The sequence below is a fragment of the Manis pentadactyla genome, chromosome 11 (assembly GCF_030020395.1).
Source record: "Manis pentadactyla isolate mManPen7 chromosome 11, mManPen7.hap1, whole genome shotgun sequence".
NCBI lineage: Eukaryota > Metazoa > Chordata > Mammalia > Pholidota > Manidae > Manis > Manis pentadactyla.
The window spans coordinates 21733557-21751221 of record NC_080029.1 but is presented as its reverse complement, the minus strand read 5'-3'; the positions used below and the strand labels follow the sequence as shown (position 1 = coordinate 21751221).

The 17665-nt window shown below is 37.0% G+C and overlaps 1 protein-coding gene and 1 pseudogene across 1 annotated transcript in view; one reads left to right on the top strand and one right to left on the bottom strand.

The window, feature by feature from the left end:
- Nucleotides 1-17665, top strand: part of LOC118910888 (thyrotropin receptor) — a 113538-nt gene that overhangs the window by 28958 nt on the left and 66915 nt on the right. The gene's annotated exons all lie outside the window — the stretch shown is intronic.
- LOC118910733 (40S ribosomal protein S25-like) lies at nt 16093-16565 on the bottom strand (annotated as a pseudogene).

The following is a 17665-nucleotide window of genomic DNA, read 5'->3' as shown; positions in this document are numbered from 1 at the left end:
AATCCATATTCCCTAATATTTTTCACAGATGAATGCCAAGGGAAATAATCATATTTAACTATAAATATATGCCTACTCTGTCCACTAGAGTAGAATTGGGCCAGTCATCAGAGTAGTTATATCCATTAATTCGTTATGCACCCCTACCAGTAAATGTACATGTACCCCTATGTGCACTCCTTATATACATATGTATTTATAAATTCCATACTATACAATGTACTAGTCAGCACATCTGATAATATTAAGGTGAAAGATATGAGAGAAAGAAATACACATAAAACACATAATACAAAGGTAAAAGGCTTATATAAATACACATAATATAAAGATTTATAAGACAATATAAATTTGAAAGGTATGAGATGAAGAAAAAGAAATGTTAATGTGTTTTCCTTCTGCACACAGTGGATCGTCACAGCCACCTCACTCTGAAGATCACTGGCAGATTGTTTAAGGAGTTTAACAGACTTCTGTCTCAAATACCTGGATATTTTGGACCCTTCCCAGTCTGAATTAACTACATACTGGTCTTGTATTTTTGCATTTCCCTTCACCCATGTTGACTAAACTAATTCACATTTTTTGAAAGAAGTTCAGTGATTTTTCTGGAATTTCTGTTTATGATTTTTGTAAGCCTTTAAAAAAAATTCTTAAGTCAGTTTCCTGTTGACCCTGCATGACTTGTATTTGATTTTTCTGTGTCTTGAAAACAGGTTATATTCCCTGATAAAAATTGTACAAAACTGCAGCTGTGTGGTGTTGAGATTTAAATGAATGCATTAATAGGAACTTTACTCCTTTCCATCAAACTTTTCAATTAAATTCCAAAGGCACAACATAAACCCCACAGTTTTGTTTGAATATTTAGATGCTCCTTGCTTCACCAGTATCTTCTCCCTCTCCTGAGAGATATGAACATTTTTTAAGGGAAGTATAATTGATATACAATATTATTTCGATTTCAAGTATACAGCATAGTCATTCAATGGTTATCTACATTATTAAATGCTCACCCCAACTAGGGTAGTTACTATATGCCAGCATAGAAAAATGTTACAGAATTACTGACCATATTCTCTATGCTGTACTTTCATCCCCATGACTAATTTGTATTATGATTGAGATTTTGTGTCTCTTAATCCCCTTCACCTATTTCATCTGCCCACCCCAACCCCTCCCTCATAGAAACCTCCAGTCACTTCTCAGTGTTTATGAGTCTATTGCTGTTTTGTTTTGTGTTGTTTTTAGATTCTGCATATGAGTGAAATCATATGGTATTTGTCTTTCTCTGCCTGACTTATTTCACTGAGCATAATACCTTCTAGGTCCATCCATGTTGTTGCAAATGGCAAGATTTCTTGCTTTTTTATGGCTAAATATTTCATTGTATATACGTACCAAATCTTCCTTTTCCATTTATCTACTGACAGACACTTTGGTTGCTTCCATATCTTGGTAATTCTAAATAATGTAGAAATTAATAGAGGAGTGCGAGTATCTTTTGTGAATCAGAGATTTTGTTTTCTTCTGGTAAATTCCTGTAAGTGGAATTATTGGGTTTTATGATATTTTCAGTTTTAGTTTTTGAGAAACTGCCATACTGCTTTCCATAGTGGCTGCACTAATTTACATTTCTACCAACAGAGTAGAAAGGTTCTCTTTTCTCTACATCCTCACCAATACTTGTTATTTCTTGTCTTTTGGACAGTGGCCATTCTGACTGGTGTCAGGTGATAATCTCATTGTGGTTTTGATTTGCATTTCTGTGATGATTAGCAATGTGGAGCATCTTTTCATGTGCCTGTTGGTCATCTGTATGTCTTCTTTGGAAAAATATTCAGATCCTCTGCCCATTTTTTAATTGGGCTATTGTTTATTTGGTGTTGAGTCATTTGAGTTCTTTATATATTTTAGATGTTAGCCCTTTAATGTATATATCATTTGTGAATATATTCTCCCATACTGTAGGTTGACTTTTCATTTTGTTGATGGTTTTCTTTGCTGTACACAAGCTTTTTAGTTTGAGGTAGACCCACTTGTTTATTTTTGTTTTTGTTTCCTTTGCCTGGAGAGACTTATCTAGAAGAAAATTATTCATGCTGATGTTCAAAAGATTCTTGCCTATGTTTTCTTCTAAGAGTTCTATGGTTTCATGTCTTATATTTGTCTTTAATCTATTTAGAGTTTACTTTTGTGTATGGTGTTAGACAGTAATCCAGTTTCATTATCTTTTATATTCCTGTCCAGTTTTCCCAACAACCATTTATTTAAGAGACTGTCTTTTCCCCATTGTATGTTCTTACCACCTGTGTCATTATTAATTACCTATGTATGTGTGGGTTTATTTCTGCACTCTCTATTCTGTTCCATTGATCTATGGCCAGTACCATACTGTTTTAATCACTGTAGCTTGAAATCAGAGAAAGTGATACTCCCAGTTTATTCTTCTTTCTCAAGATTGCTTTGGCTATTTGGTGGTCTTTTGTGGTTCCATATAAATTTTAGGATTATTTGCTCTAATTCATTGAAAAATGTCATTGGTATTTTGATAAGGATTACATTGAATCTGTGAATTGCTTTGGGCAGGATGGCCATTTTGACAATATTAGTTCTTCCTATTCACGAGCTTGGGTTAGATTTCCATTTCTTTTTTTCTTCTTTAATTTCTTTCATCAGTGTCTTATAGTTTTCAGAGTATGGGTCTTTCACCTCCTTGGTTAGATTTATTCCGAGGTATTTATTCCTTTTAGCACAACTGTAAATGGAATTGTTTTCTGATTTCTCTTTCTGCCAGTTCATTATTAGCATATAAGAATGCAAACAGATTTCTGTATATTGATTTTACATTCTGTGACTTTACTGAATCCATTTATTGGTTCTAATAGTTTTTTGGTGGAGTCTTTAGGGTTTTCTATGTATAATATGTCATCTGCAAACAGTGACAGTTTTATTCCTTCCTTACCAATTAGGGTGGTTTTATTTCTTTTTCTTATCTAATTCCAGTGTTATGTTGAATAAAAGCAGTGGGAGTGGGCATCTTTGCCTTGTTCTTGATATTAGAGGAAAAACTTTCAGCTTTTTGCTGTTGAATATGATGTTAGCTTTGGATTTGTCATACATGGCCTTTCATATGCTGAAGTATGTTCCTTCTCTACCCACTTTGTTAAGAGCTTTTATCATGAACAGATGTTGAATTTTGTCAAATGCTTTTTCAGCATCTATTGAGATGATCATACGGTTTTAATCCTAATGCTGGGTATCACATTGATCGGTATATGAATATTGGGTATCACATTTAATACCTAATGTTGGGTATCACATTGATTGATATATGAATATTGTACCATCCTGGCATCCCTGGAATAAATCCCACTTGGTCATGATGGATGATCCTTTCGATGTATTTTTGAGATCTGAAATATTTTTAAATGAATTATTACGCAATATGATGCAACACATGTATGTGATTCTTTTTTTATTCTTGGAAACTTTCTTCTTCTATCACCTAGAAAGTTACTACAATATACTCTTACAAAGTTTTCTGAATCACATTGCTCTGTTGTAGTAACCAACTGGTTGTTTCTGCCAACCAGCAGAGGGAGCCCCAAGAGGCAAGCAGGTTTCATCTCAGTTCACTTCCAGTTACCTGGGCAGGGGGCAGAAATCTCCCATAAATGAAGACCTGGTCCTCAAAGGGAAGAAGTGCTGTTCTAGTAATTGGGAAAACCTGGGCCTTAGGCAATGTTACCACTAGGAATCCAATCTCTGACCTAAGATTTCTTGGGATTCCTATAGCAGTAGAGGAGGGTAAGTCTATTTTCTAAAATCCAAAAGAAATAGACCCTGTGGACTGAGGTTGGTGGGGATGGTAGGATGAAGAGAAAAAGAAAAAAGTTGTCTTCTTGTCCATCTTCCACTCACCAAATCTATTTCTCCCAGAGCAAATATTAGACTTAACACTGGGTTACTGAGTGAGTCTCTTATTGCTCTGCTCTCTGGGTACCCTGAGACCAAATCAGTAAGCTAAAGAATCTCAGTTTCTTCAACTGTAAAGACACAATATAATGATGGTGGTGGTGGTGGTGGTTCTGTTATCATCCATTTAGTAACTTATGTTTTCTGCACTTAATCTTATTTATTCGTATGTCAGCCCTGAGTTGGAGTTTGTTGTTCCTATTTTACAGATGAAGAAACTGAGGCTCAGTGAAGTTCAGGAACTTGGCTGAAGTCATACAGCCAAAAAGGAGCAGTCCAGGGACTTTGATGAAGTCTCTCTGACCCCAAAGCCCAAATGCTCTGCCCCTCTGCTGGGGTTAAGAGCAGTAACACCTTCAGTTATACCCTACAAAGCACTTTAGTTTTTATTATTCCCACCTCAGGAGAACTCCATGAGGTTAAACAGGACAAAAATCAACATCTGCTCCTCCCTACGCTTCTATATCTCTTTAGCCCCCATTTTTTAAAAAAAATCTAAGATAGAAAAGCTTCGAAAATGCAACTGATTTAATAATAAGAAGAGTTGGGATGAAGTGGGTTTTAGTCCTGTGATTGTTATGCCATGTTCTTCTTTGTCACCTCAAGATAAAGAGATCCAGCTTCATCTCTAACTAGCACTTTAACCCTTAAGGTGGTCACTTAAACCTTGCAATTTTTGAATGTGCAAAACAGATGGGAATAGCAATAATAATAATTACACCTGCAGTAACTATCTTGCAGTGTTATTACGAAGATCGAATTAAATAACATCTGGAGGTCTTATGTATAAAGTATACATATACTGTGCTATGTATATGTAATATGTTGTGTACACAATATAGAAACCAAAATAATTCTATTATTGGACTATCCTGGGTTAGAAACTAGATTGTCTGGCTTCTGACGAAATTGCAAGACAGGGCAGGTTAGTGTTTAATACTACACATCTCCCCACCTCCAAATTCCCAGGTAGCACATGCTCTCCTGATGCCTTTGTTCTGCCTCCCAGGGAGGAATGTTGCCTGAAAAGGCCTTTAAAGGCATTTAAGAGGCAGATGTCTTCCATGTTTATTTACATTTTATGATGAGGCTACTTGTCCCCACTGTCCCATTAAGTGGTATTTACCTGCTTGGGAAGCCATCCACAATTCATTCTCCCCTGTGTGGGACTTGGAAGCAATTTTATTGTACTCTAGACGGAAACCTTGAAAGCCAGATAAGTTGTCCTTACACCACTATGAATTGTCCCACTCCCCATTTAACATACTTGATAACAGAGTAATGAAGTATAAAAGGGGGAAGTGGAATCTTTGCACTAATCTAGGACACAGGGACAAGTTCTGCTTTCTTTCTGCAACTTGTGAAACAAAAAGTAGGCCGTTTCTATGCTTTTAAGAAACTGTTCATAAAGTGTGTGTGTGTGTGTGTGTGTGTGTGTGTGTGTGTGTGTGTGTGTGTGTGTGTGTGTGATGTGATATGGAAAATATAAGGAGCAGTGAAGGGAGCAGGTACTCACTTCATTGCCAGAATTATTCACTCAACCAATATTTTTTGAGTACTAACATTGTGTTAGGTAATGGGAGTGGAATGCTGAGCAAAACAGGTAATTTGTCCATACTCTAATGAACTTTGCATTCCAGGTGGATGGCCAACATTGAGCAAATAAATTACAAGTTTGGTGGGTGTTATAAAGGAGAAAAACAAATTTTTATTACTTTATTTGTTAGCCCACAGCAATGTTTTGAAGTTATTATTTATAAAGATCAAGCAGAAACTTCTGCATATTGTAGAACTCCAAATAATTTCAACAATGAAAACTTGAATTTCTTAAGTAGTAACTATTCTAAAAAGAAATTATAATGCTAATCTTTGCTCAGGGTCTCTCAACAGCCAACATAAAGAAAAGGAGGGATACACACATTATCATGACCTCTCTGACCTCTGGATAGGCCAAGAAATAGTGCATGCAATATGGCAGAAGGAAGGATCAAAGAGTGTGTTTTATAAGGATAATGAATTCTGCTGACTTTTCCCATTCTGGGCTATAATAATTTCAGCCTCTTTTGTAATCATATACTGTTGGAAAGCCACATGGCTTGGATTGATTTTTGCCTACTACAGATTTTGGTTTCCAAAAGCACATCTCCATTACTAAGGAAATGGGCAATCCCAGGTTGGCTGGCTCTATCAAAAACACTTTAACTTGATTGCACAATTATATGATCAACTGGGGTCTTACCATCAACTTGAGTTTTCTCATTGGCATCCAATTTTGAGGATATCATATTGCTTGGGGAAGAAAGAGGGAGTCATTATTATGATTTTCATGGACTTATAGTTTTAGTATTGGAAGAGGGACTTGGAGACCATCTTCTTTAACCTTCTACCAAAATGTAAGAATTGCCTGTACTTGATTTATGATATTCATTCTTTGAATACATAGGGTAAGGGGAACTTACTATCTCATTTTTGAAGAATTCTGTTATCCTTTCCTACATTGGAGAAAATCTACCACCATTGGTCTAGTCTTAGATGTGTCCATTAGAGCCCCACAAACCAAATCAGAAGAAAGAATCTCACTTCTCCTTAATGGCTTTCCTCCTTCCTACTACTGACTATTTTGTAGGCTAAACATGCCAGTTTTTTCCTCCATTCTATATACAACATGATCCTCTGAACTGCTACCATTTTGGATTGTGGAGATCGAAAGGATGGGAGAAAAGGAAAACGTTTGTGTCTCTTACTTAACATATTTGCTATTTTTCTCAGTTTTGTAACATCAGCAGGCTTAATTAGCATACCACCTGTGCCTCCATTCACATTAATAATTAAACTGATTGGTGCTACTTTAATTGTAAAAATAAAAGCAGAATTTCTCCATTAATATTGCCAGATGGGGTGGCTTGCCAACTCATTTACTTTGATTCTAGAAAATGCCTAATAAAATAACATTGACTATAAAATGAAGCTCCAGGTTTGAAGATGCTGCCATGCTGTTGAGTCACAAGAATATATTATTTTTTTATTTCTATTATGCTACTACTTTTAGTAACTTTGGCAAAGGGAATGTAAAAATAGGCAGTCCCTAGTCTTTATTACTCATATATTTACTACAAAAGTTCCAACAAGTAATGGGGCTTTGTGTAAGGTACAGCCCAGACCTTGCTTGGGTATAATAAAACATATACATATTACCTTTCTAAAATATGAAAAGTCCTGAGTTCCAAAATATATCTGGCCCCCAGAGTTTCTGGATAAGAGGTTATGGCCCTTTGGGTGCTATTTTCCTGGGTCTTCCTCTTCCCAGCAAAGCATAGAAGTTACAAGTCCATGTGGACTCTGGTGCCCTGGGCTGAATTCAAAACCTGCCTCTGGTATCAGTTATGTGTGACCTTGCTCAATTTTTTAACCCCTCTCTGCCTCAGTTTTCTCATTAGAAAAATGGGACTTACAATAGTGCCTACTTTAGTGGTGTGAAGACTAAAATGAGATAATCTGTGTAAAGTGCTTAGAATAATTCCTGGAATATAGTAAGCACCTTAAGTTTACTATTACCATTCTCCCTTGTTTTCACCATTACCTACAAGTTTTATCTAATTTCCCCATTATAAAACCCTACCCTTGACTCTGTCTCCCCATTATTAACTATCTGTTTCTTTCCATTCTCTGTTTTAAAGAAAAGACCACACTTTCTCAGTTCCCACTTACTCTTCAACCTGCTAAAATTGGATTAGTTATCCTATGACTTCACTCTATGATAATTACTCTCCTGAGGTCCCCAGGGACTCTTAACTGCCAGTTTAAAAGGTCAAAGTTTAGTTTTTATTCTGCTTTCTATTTCTGTAACATATAATATTTCTGTAACAAACAAAGTCACCCCCTACCTCATTCCCATTCTACCTCTCCCAAGACTTGCTCGTTAAAAGTTGACCTTCCCCAGGATTCCGTCCTTTGTCCTTTTTGCACACTACCCAGTCTCCTTAGAAAATCTCATCCAGTATCTGTCTTTCTGTAACTGGCTTATTTCATTTAAAGTAATGTCCTCAAGGATCTGCATGACTCCACTTATAGGAAGTGTCTAAAACTGTCACATTCATAGAATCAAAGACTGGAATGGGGGTCGCCAAGGGCTAGGGGAAGGGGATGTGGGGAATCACTAACCAATGAGCATAAAGTTGCAGTCAAGCAAGATGAATCAGCTGCAGAGATCTGCTGTTCAGATTCACCCACAATACATTACTGTTCAAAGTCAACAATAATGTGTTGCGCACTTAAAAATTTACGAGGGGACACCTCTAGTGTTCTTACTTCAATAAAATAAAATTTTTAAAAATTAAAATAAAATAATACCTAATACTTTAAAAAGGAGAAAAAAATGGCATTTGCATAATGGACAACTAGATGCGCTGTTTTTCTTAAAATTTTCTGCAAGGAAAAACAGTTTTTGAAAAAGAATGCCTAAAATTCATATTTAAATATGAAAAAGAAATAGCATATTGTGGTCCATATGAAAGGTATTTATTATTCTTTTGAACAAAATTAAAACAAATTATTGTACCGTTCAGTAACATAACAAGCTTATAATAGAGTTAATCTTTTAAAAGTCAGTCCTGGCACAATCGCAGTAAAGTGGTTTAGACAATTAGTTACCTATCTTGCCACCTTATAAAACTGCCTGCTCATTTCACATTGTCCTCTTGATGTTCTTCAGTGAATTATTCCATTTTATAAAAATTTCGAAGCCTTATCATAAAATGTACCTACAATGACAATTTATTTTAATTCAATTTACTGTCAATCATGTCAGGAATGAATTATATTTAAAAGACATTTTTAAATGTTATCCTTTATTCCTATGCTAAACTAATCATTCCTCTACAGTGTCATAAAAAAGTGTTTTAAGTACCCAAATGCACATGAAGTAGAACTTTCTGCTGTAAATCTCTTTCTAGGAATAAAGTTTGGGTAAGCCAAAGAGAAAAAGAAAAGATAAAAGAAAATATGCAATTCAACATGGCAGCTATCATCTGGGTAATAGTGACGGCAGACTTAATCGTGACCCCTGAACTCTTGTGCTTCAGACTATGTTTGCTCTCGCGTCCTAACATCTCCACTTGGATTACCTGCAGGAATCTCAACTCAACCCACAGCAACCAAACTCATTATCACCACCATCCTGCCCCCAAGTCTCCACTCCCAAACTCCAAAGAATACCACAACATTTTACTTCCTCATTCTTAGTTTCAAAGGCACAGTACTTCACTTACAAGCTTATGCCAGAAATTCTGACTCATCACCTTTCTTCACCTTGCCTATTCAATTTGTCACTAAATCCCATGAATGCTTTCTCATTCTCATCACTAGTATCTACCTCCTGCTTTAGTCAGGATTTCCATGAGTTACCATATAGACGAGCCACATGACCCCCTGGTCAAAAATTATTTTACACTGTGTCCCAGGATACAGATATATTTATGTGCATGTGTGTTCTATTTTATTTAATTTTTCAGAAAGGATAGGCATGACAAAATAAACTGATTTCACAATCTACCCAGGGGTTACAACCTGCAGTTTAAAAAACACTAGTGTAGAATGATGGCACTTTACTTCCCCTTGTCCATAACAGTGGCTCTTTACATAACAATTCAGGTGTGTATATCAGAACCTGGCAGGACAGAGTTTGTAAGTGGAAAAAAGAAAATATCCCTCTCCCCTCACTGGAGATTCTGATATCTCCTATATATTCTACTCAGCTATCAAAATAATAATGAATATTTAGTAAGTATCTATTAAGCTGTATACATAAAGCATACAGCAGTGGCCAAATAAGCATGATTTACTTATTTGGCTTTTATGTTTACATGTACTCAGAGTCCTCACAGGCTCTTAACACTTCAAATATTTTCACACCCTCATGCCTTTGCACAAAATTTTCCCCTTGCTTGAAATGCCCTCCATACTCCCTTTCAGCAGGTGATGTCTACCTTTAGCAATCTATACAAAAATCTATTCTTTACAAAAGACAATTCAGTTAATGGGGTACTGAGCCCAGTTTCTGTGCCTCTCCAGTTACTCTGTTTCCTTGTGAAAGTGGTCCCAGCAATAGCTCCTTCCATTCCTGTCAGCTTATCCCATAATCCTTGGGCGCAGTACCTACACCTCATTTTTCTCTGATCTGTTCGGGCTCAGAGGTGCTGAAAGTCAGGTTCAAAGTTTGTTGGTGACCACAGAGAAGGAGCAGTGTGAGCAGTGGGGCCTGCAGGTCCTACAACCACACGGCCTTCTGATTAAGAGAGTTTCCATCCTAGAAAGCTCAGGGGTTCTTCCTCATCCCCCTCCTACCTGGAAATACCATACATGGTAGGTACTGTTATGATCCCCACTTTCAGGATAAGGGATCTGGGGCACAGAAAGATTGAATCATTTCTGCAAGGTGTATAACCAATAAGTGGCAGAACCTGTAATCTGAAAATATCACTGGAGATGAAAATGTGCTATATTTGTCTCCACTATTGCATGAAGGGGCAAAAAAAGCTAAGAATCCAGCTTGTACTTATCCACTCAATCCTCCAATTTCTCCTGTCTTCTAGCAGAGTGGTCTCCAAACTCTTTTTGTGCATGTTCCCAATCAGCACTCTAAAATATATGTGTATGTGTGCATGTTTTATAGATACAGGCTACTGTATTAATGTACCATGTACCTTATAAAGCAAGCATACAATGCCAGAAATTCAGAGTATGAATTTTTAAAATTACAAGTTCTGATATTTTTTTGTACTTCCAAAGTATTGCCTTAGACACTGCCTTTTGGAGACCACCTAATAGAAAAACGTTTCTTTCATATACAGAAATAATCTGGATCCACAGTCAATATTTGTTCACAGAGCTGCTTTTCAAGGTGTGCTGTTGGTCTGCATGTCACATTCCCCAGGGACTATTAAACACAAGCATTTGCAGTTTGAGGTGTTTAACCCTGATCGGGAGAGTAGATCGTCACCTGCCACAGACTATAATCTGACTACTGTGCCCTTGGAACTGCTGAGTTTTTATATGTATGGGGTCACTTAGCAGGGACAGGAGCAGAACTAGATTAACAGCAGACAAGCGCTCAAATTAATTTGACCTCTGCCTAAAATAGCTATGGGATTTGGACAAAACATTTACTAAGAAGTCCTTTGATTAAATTGCTTTTGCATGTATTAATTCCACTGTTGTGATAACAGCCCTGTGAAATAAGTAGGGCAGATAGTTCCTCCTTCATTGCACAAATGAGCAAAGGCTTAATGAGGGTAAGTAGCCTGCCCATGCAGTATGAGATTCACCATGGGCTTCCCCACGGATGTTTGACTCAGGTTTAACCTCCTTGCACTTCAAAGACAAAATCCCTGTTTTTAGAATAGTTTTAGATTTAACAGAAGAATTGTCAAAATAGTACAGGCAGTTCCTATATGCCTCCCACCCTATCTCCCCTGTTTTAGTTTGCTAGGACTGCCGGGAGAAGGTACCACGGACCCGGTGGCTTAAACCACAGAAATTTATTTTCTCACAGTCCTGGAGGCTTGAAGGCCAAGATCAAAGCGCAGGCGGGGCTGCTCCCTCTGCGGCCTCTCTCCATGGCTTGCATATGGCCTCCTTTTTGCTGCGTCCTTTCATGGTTGTCCCTAATCTCTTCTTAGAAGGACACCTGTTGTATGACATTGGCCCACCCTAATGACCCCGTTTTAGCTGAATTACCCCTCTAAAGGCCCTGTCTCCTGCAAGTCATATTCTGAGGTATGGGGTTAGGCCTTCAACACAAGAAATTTGGGGGGACACAACACAGTCCACAACACCCTATTATTAACATTGTATATTAGTGGTACGTTTGTCACAACCAGTAAACCAATACTGAAACATCATTATTAACTCAAGTCCATAAATTTATTTATTTTTACCTAATGATCCTTTTCTCTTCCAGGATACCACCTTGCATTTTGTTATTGTTATGGACTGAATTGTGTCTCTCGCCCCCACACATTCTTATCTTGAAACCCTAACCCCCAATGTGATGATGGTATTTGGGGATAGAGCCCTGGTGAAGTAATCAGGTTTAGTTGGTGTCATAAAGGTGGGTACCCCCATGGTGGGATTAGTGCCCTGATGGGAAGAGAGACCAGAGTGTGCCCCTCCCTCTCTCTCTCTCCCCCTGCTCTCCTGCCGGGTGAGCACACAGAGAGCAGGCTGCCAGCTGCAGGAAGAGAGTGCTCACCAGGAGCTCAGTCCCCCAGCTCCTTAGTCTCGGAAGCCCCAGCCTCCAGATCTGGGCGACAGAAATGCCTATGTAGCCCCCAGTCTGTGCTACTTTGTATGGCCGCCTCAGCAAACACAGCCATGGTGTCTTCCTAGGCTTGTCTGGACTCTGACATTCCCAAGGCTTCCTTGTTTTTGATGAACCTGATAGTTTTGAAGAATACTGGTCAGGTGTTTTGTAGAGTGTCCCTCAATTAGGACTTCCCTGATGTTTTCCTCATGATTAGACTAGGGTTTTGGATATTTGGGAGAAAGACCACAGAAGTAAAATGCCATGCTCATCAATATATCAAGTAAACATACTATCAACATGACCTATTACTCTTGATATTAACCTTGATCACCTGACCAAACTATGGTCCTGCAGGTTTCTCCACTGGGAAGTTACTCTTTTTCCCCCTTCAAGATTGTGCTCTTTGGAGGGAAGTCACCATGTGCAGCCCACACTTCAGGAGCCCGCAGGGACTTAGGGGGCTTTGCATTTTTTATCTGCAAACTAGCAGGGCTAGAGTGGTCAATTTCTAGATCATCTCTGGTGTTTTTCTTCATAAGCAGTAGGCAGTATTGTTCTTATTAAAAATGAAGTCTATATTCACAGAACAGGGTGAGAGAGCAGGATCACTTCAGTTCAAACCTGTAATTTTAACCTCCTCGGCTCTCACTCCAAACTGAGGGTCTACAGAAACACATCATGAATGGAGGGCAATATAACCGTCTACCTCCTTGCAAGTTGGCCCTAATAATATTGATCAGACTTGGACAGATCACTTATGTTCAGACTCAACTCTGAAAGCTTCTGGGGATCTCTATTCTTCAGAAAAAATGACAGAGAATTGGATGCAACTCACTGTTTTCAGTAATCGGAACTCAATAATTTTGTTGATTGCTGATTAGTTGCCTCTGACAAACACAAGATAATCTTGGTACCATTTTCTATAACTAAAGGGTGAAATTTACTAGGAACTATACCTTGAATACATACTCTATGTAATTTACATTTTTTACTCCAGTGTATGACACATGCATTAAATTTTTGGTAGAATGAATATGTAAAATAAGGAAAAATGAATGTTGAATGGAAATTGAGGTCTTTAATCTTTATCATAGATTAATTATTCCTAAAATGTGAAGAATTGCTAGTTGTTTCATATCAACTTATTTCCTCCATCAGCTTTAAAGGTATCTGCTAAGAGATCTTTGAAAGTGCTAATTATTCTAGAAATAATGAATTTTTCTCTTAAAATAATCGGAGCACTAAATATTCTTTCAGAGAATTTCCTTTTTTAATGATTATAAAAGCTGTACATGACATAAAGCAATGTACTTCTGTAATATGAAACTGCATTTTACCCATAAATAGTCCTCAGAAGACTCACACTTTTATTGCTTACAAGCTAACTAAAATCAAGTTTAAGCTCCATTACACATAATTACCTGGGCAAAGTACCCACATTTTTTAATGAGACTTTACAATGTTAATTTAGAAGAATAATTATATTTAATAGCTTCCACATTCTCAGGCTTTTAAAACAATGTCAATGTAATCTTATCTCCTTATTTGTGGGAGAGGGGACAAATGATGTTGTCTTGAGTATAGGAAGATTTTTAAAATGATGAAGTTTCTAGGGCTTTCAAGTTGACAAAATGTGTCTCAGTATCATTTGGTTTATACATCACATGCATATTAATACTCTATACTCTATATTATATATATTAATTGTAATGTCTTTATTATGGAACACTTAAAATGCATAAAGATACACAGTATACTGAAACAAATACCCACCTCCAGGGAAAATTATTAACAATTGTTGTTTAAAAAATTAAAATACTACAGTTGAGTTCCACTTTGTTCCATTTCCATTCCCTTCCTTCCTTCTCCAGAAGTTTTCACTTTGCTGCAGTTCATTTGCATGATCTTCTTTGTTCTGTAGTTTTATCATATATGTCATATCCATAAATACCGTAAGATTGTGTTTTATAATTTAACATTTTATTTAAATGGTATAATATTTTTGGTAACATTTACAGCTTACCTTCTTGACTCTATATATGAGTTCAAGAGAAATTAATGTTGATACATGTGGTCTGGTTTATTTTAATGGCTATATAGTATTTCATCATGCAATTAATCAGAATTTATCCTTTTCCCTATTGATGAGGCTTAAAGTTGTTTTCCAAAGTTCTCTCCTGTAAAGAATGCTACAGTGAACATCCTTGTATAGTCTTATATATGCCACCTCACACCAGGTTCCTTGGGGTAAATACCTAGAAAAGAGGATTTGTTGGGTTGTGAGATATAGTTAACTTCAGTTTTATCAGATATGCCAAACTACTTTTTGGAATGATTGTAGTGGAATTCACTCCTAAGAGTAGTGCAAGAAAATTCCTACTTCCAAATATCCTCACTGCATCCTCAGACATTAAATATTCACCAATCTGAAGAATATTCTTCTTGGTCTCATTTTCCTGATGACTTTTGTGGTTGAGCAATTTTCAAGTTTATTCATCATTTTAACTTCTTTTTTGTACACTATTTATTGGCTTATCTTTTTATTGCTTCAAAGAGTTCTTTATATATTCTGGGTACTAATGCTTTGGTATACAATTAAGGAAACATCTGCCTCCAGTCCATCACTTGCCTTTTGATTTAATTTTAAAAATATGTATTGACTAGGAAGTTATATTCTGGTCATTTAGCTTTATTTATGCAATCTTTAACCATACACACAACTTAAATTTTGGCATAGCCAACTGTATATCTAATTTCCTTTCAATCAAATCTAATAATTTCCTCCAAGGAAGGTCATACATGTCTTCATTTAATGATTTTGTAGTTTTTAAAAATTTTTTATGAGACTTTAAAAATTACATTTTCTAAATGAATTTTGCTGGTATATAAGAATGCTATTGATAATTGTTTGCTAATCTTGTTTGCACCAACTTTGCTGAACTCTCTACTTCCCCTACAGAAAAATATATCAATATGACGATTTGTTTCTTCCTTTCCAATATTAATTCCTAAATTTTTGTTGTGTTAGTTCATTAATTGGGAATTCCAGTGGTGTTCAATAGTAGCATCTTGTTGTCTTCACTTTAAAGACAATGCTGTTAAAGTCTCCCTATTTAATATGAAATTTGCTTTATTTTTTGGTACATGTCTGTTATGAGGTGTATCAGTCAGGATTTAGGGTTCAAGGTAACAGAAGCTCACCCTGACTTAAGTTGAAGCTGGACAAATCCATTTGTTACCGAGGACATCATTGCAGGCATTGCTGCCTCTTGGCACTGGGGACTGGTTCTATCTTATTCTCAATGCCATGGCTACCAGAAAAACTTAAGTCCTGATGCCTTGTCACACTCAAGATTCAAAGGCTTAGATGAGAGCATCTGACCAGCTAACGCTAGGAACTCAGCATGATTGGGTTGGGCTTTTTGTTTGTACTGTTCAGGTCCAATTTCAGTGTCATGACTGTATGAGCTTCATAAATCAAGTCAGGGCACCTTCCTTTCCCTCCCTCTTTCTCCCTCCCCTGCCTTTCTTATCCCTTCCCTCCCATCTCCTCCCCTCCTCTCTTCTCTTCTCTCCCTCCCTTCCTCCAACCCTCCATTCCTCCTTTTCTTTCTTTTATCCTGGAATGATTTGTACAATAGGGTGAGTGTCAGTTTCTTGAAGGTCTGATTAATTGTAAATGCATTTGGACTGGTGCTGTTTGGGGGATGGAAATAGCTACACAGATAGGCAAAAATTAATCATTTGTCTACTCAAGTTTTTCTATGTATGGTCATTAATTTTTTTCTAGAGATATCAATTTCATTTAATTTTTAAAATTTGTGAGGACAAACCAACTCATATTCATTCATTTGTTTTTTATTTAATAAAGTTTTATTCTTCCAAGTGTAGTTGGTGGGACCTCTTCCTGCATCTTTACCAGCAGCTGGGGCTTCTCCACCCTTGGTGTTTCTGGTGCAAATTACTTGAGTTCTGTGCTTTAAGACCAATGTATTAAGTCCTTGACTGAGGAGTTCCTCAAGGGCTGCCCTGGCCAGGGAACCAGGAATCTTCAGTCTTCAGAGACAACAGCTAGGGTCATAAGCTTATAGTTGGGAACTTCCTTATAGAGCGTGTCCTACGTCGCTTTGCCAAACAAGACTTAAGTTATTGAGTTGGTCCCGAACTTTGCCTTTGGACCACTTCTTTTTGGCCTTGCCCCCAGATTTGTTCACTTCACTAGATCTTTGTCTTTCATGGCCAACTTTCTGGCATCTTCCTGCTTCTTGTCATCCTTGGGGGCCATAACGAAGCTTGGAGCACAGGGCTACCATGGCGGCCTCCCTAAGATGTTGGAGAAAAATGGTGTTCATTTATTTTTATAAATTTGTAGAGTATTTGTAAAGTTAGCCTCTTTTTTTATTCCTAATTATGTATTGTGCTCTGTCCCTTCTTTTTCCTAAATATTGCTAGAATTATAGATATTTTCAAAAAACCAGTTTTTATATTATTTTATTGTTTTAAGAATTAAGACACAATATTTATGGCCTAAAAGGAAGAGTGATTAGAATTTTTAGTCTTATATAGTAACTTCTAGGAAAAAGTTAATTTGTTTCAATGACAGTGAAAAGTCCCCTGGAAACTATGAATATCTTTTTCCTTTGTAGTTCTTGTAAGGAGAATCTTAACAGATGTACATGATTGCTGAGACATTTAGGTTGTTTTTTCCTAATGGACATATGTCTATACATCAATTATGAGCTGAGCGCCGTTGTGATAAACAATGTTGCTACAAAGATAAACATTAGAGTTTTCAAGCCAATGCAAATGTAAAGCAACTCTTTAATTGACCACTATTCTCTGAGCCTGGGCCTTTGTTAGCCAAGTTCTCATGACACTGGACACTGGCTTCCCTGGAGAGTGACTGTCCCAGACCTCACAGCCAGTGAGCTTTTATTCCCTCTTCCAAAGCTTACTCTTCATACCAGACCACACAGACGGCCCGAGGAGTGACACTCACTCTGCCCTTTTAGAGTCTGAGAAAACACTGTTTAGTGGTCTGGCATCATCTGTATTTTCTTGGCTTGATATTTGGGATAGAGTATAATCCTACTTCTTGATGAAAGGATTTTTCATAATCTTACGGGCCATGTTGCTTGTGGGATTATTTCCCACACAGAGTGATTTGTGGAAAAAATATGTACGAATCTTTAATTTAATATTAAAACAGATATACCCAGGAGGGATGAGCCTATAAAGTTGATCTTAATTTGAGAAATGCAATAAATAAGCATTTCTAAAATATCTTGTTGGTTCAGTTATTTCAGTCCAAAAGCCAATTGGAGATCTGTTCTATATCAAGGTTCCCCAGCTTTTTGATGAGAAGGAGCTGTTTTTCTATTTACT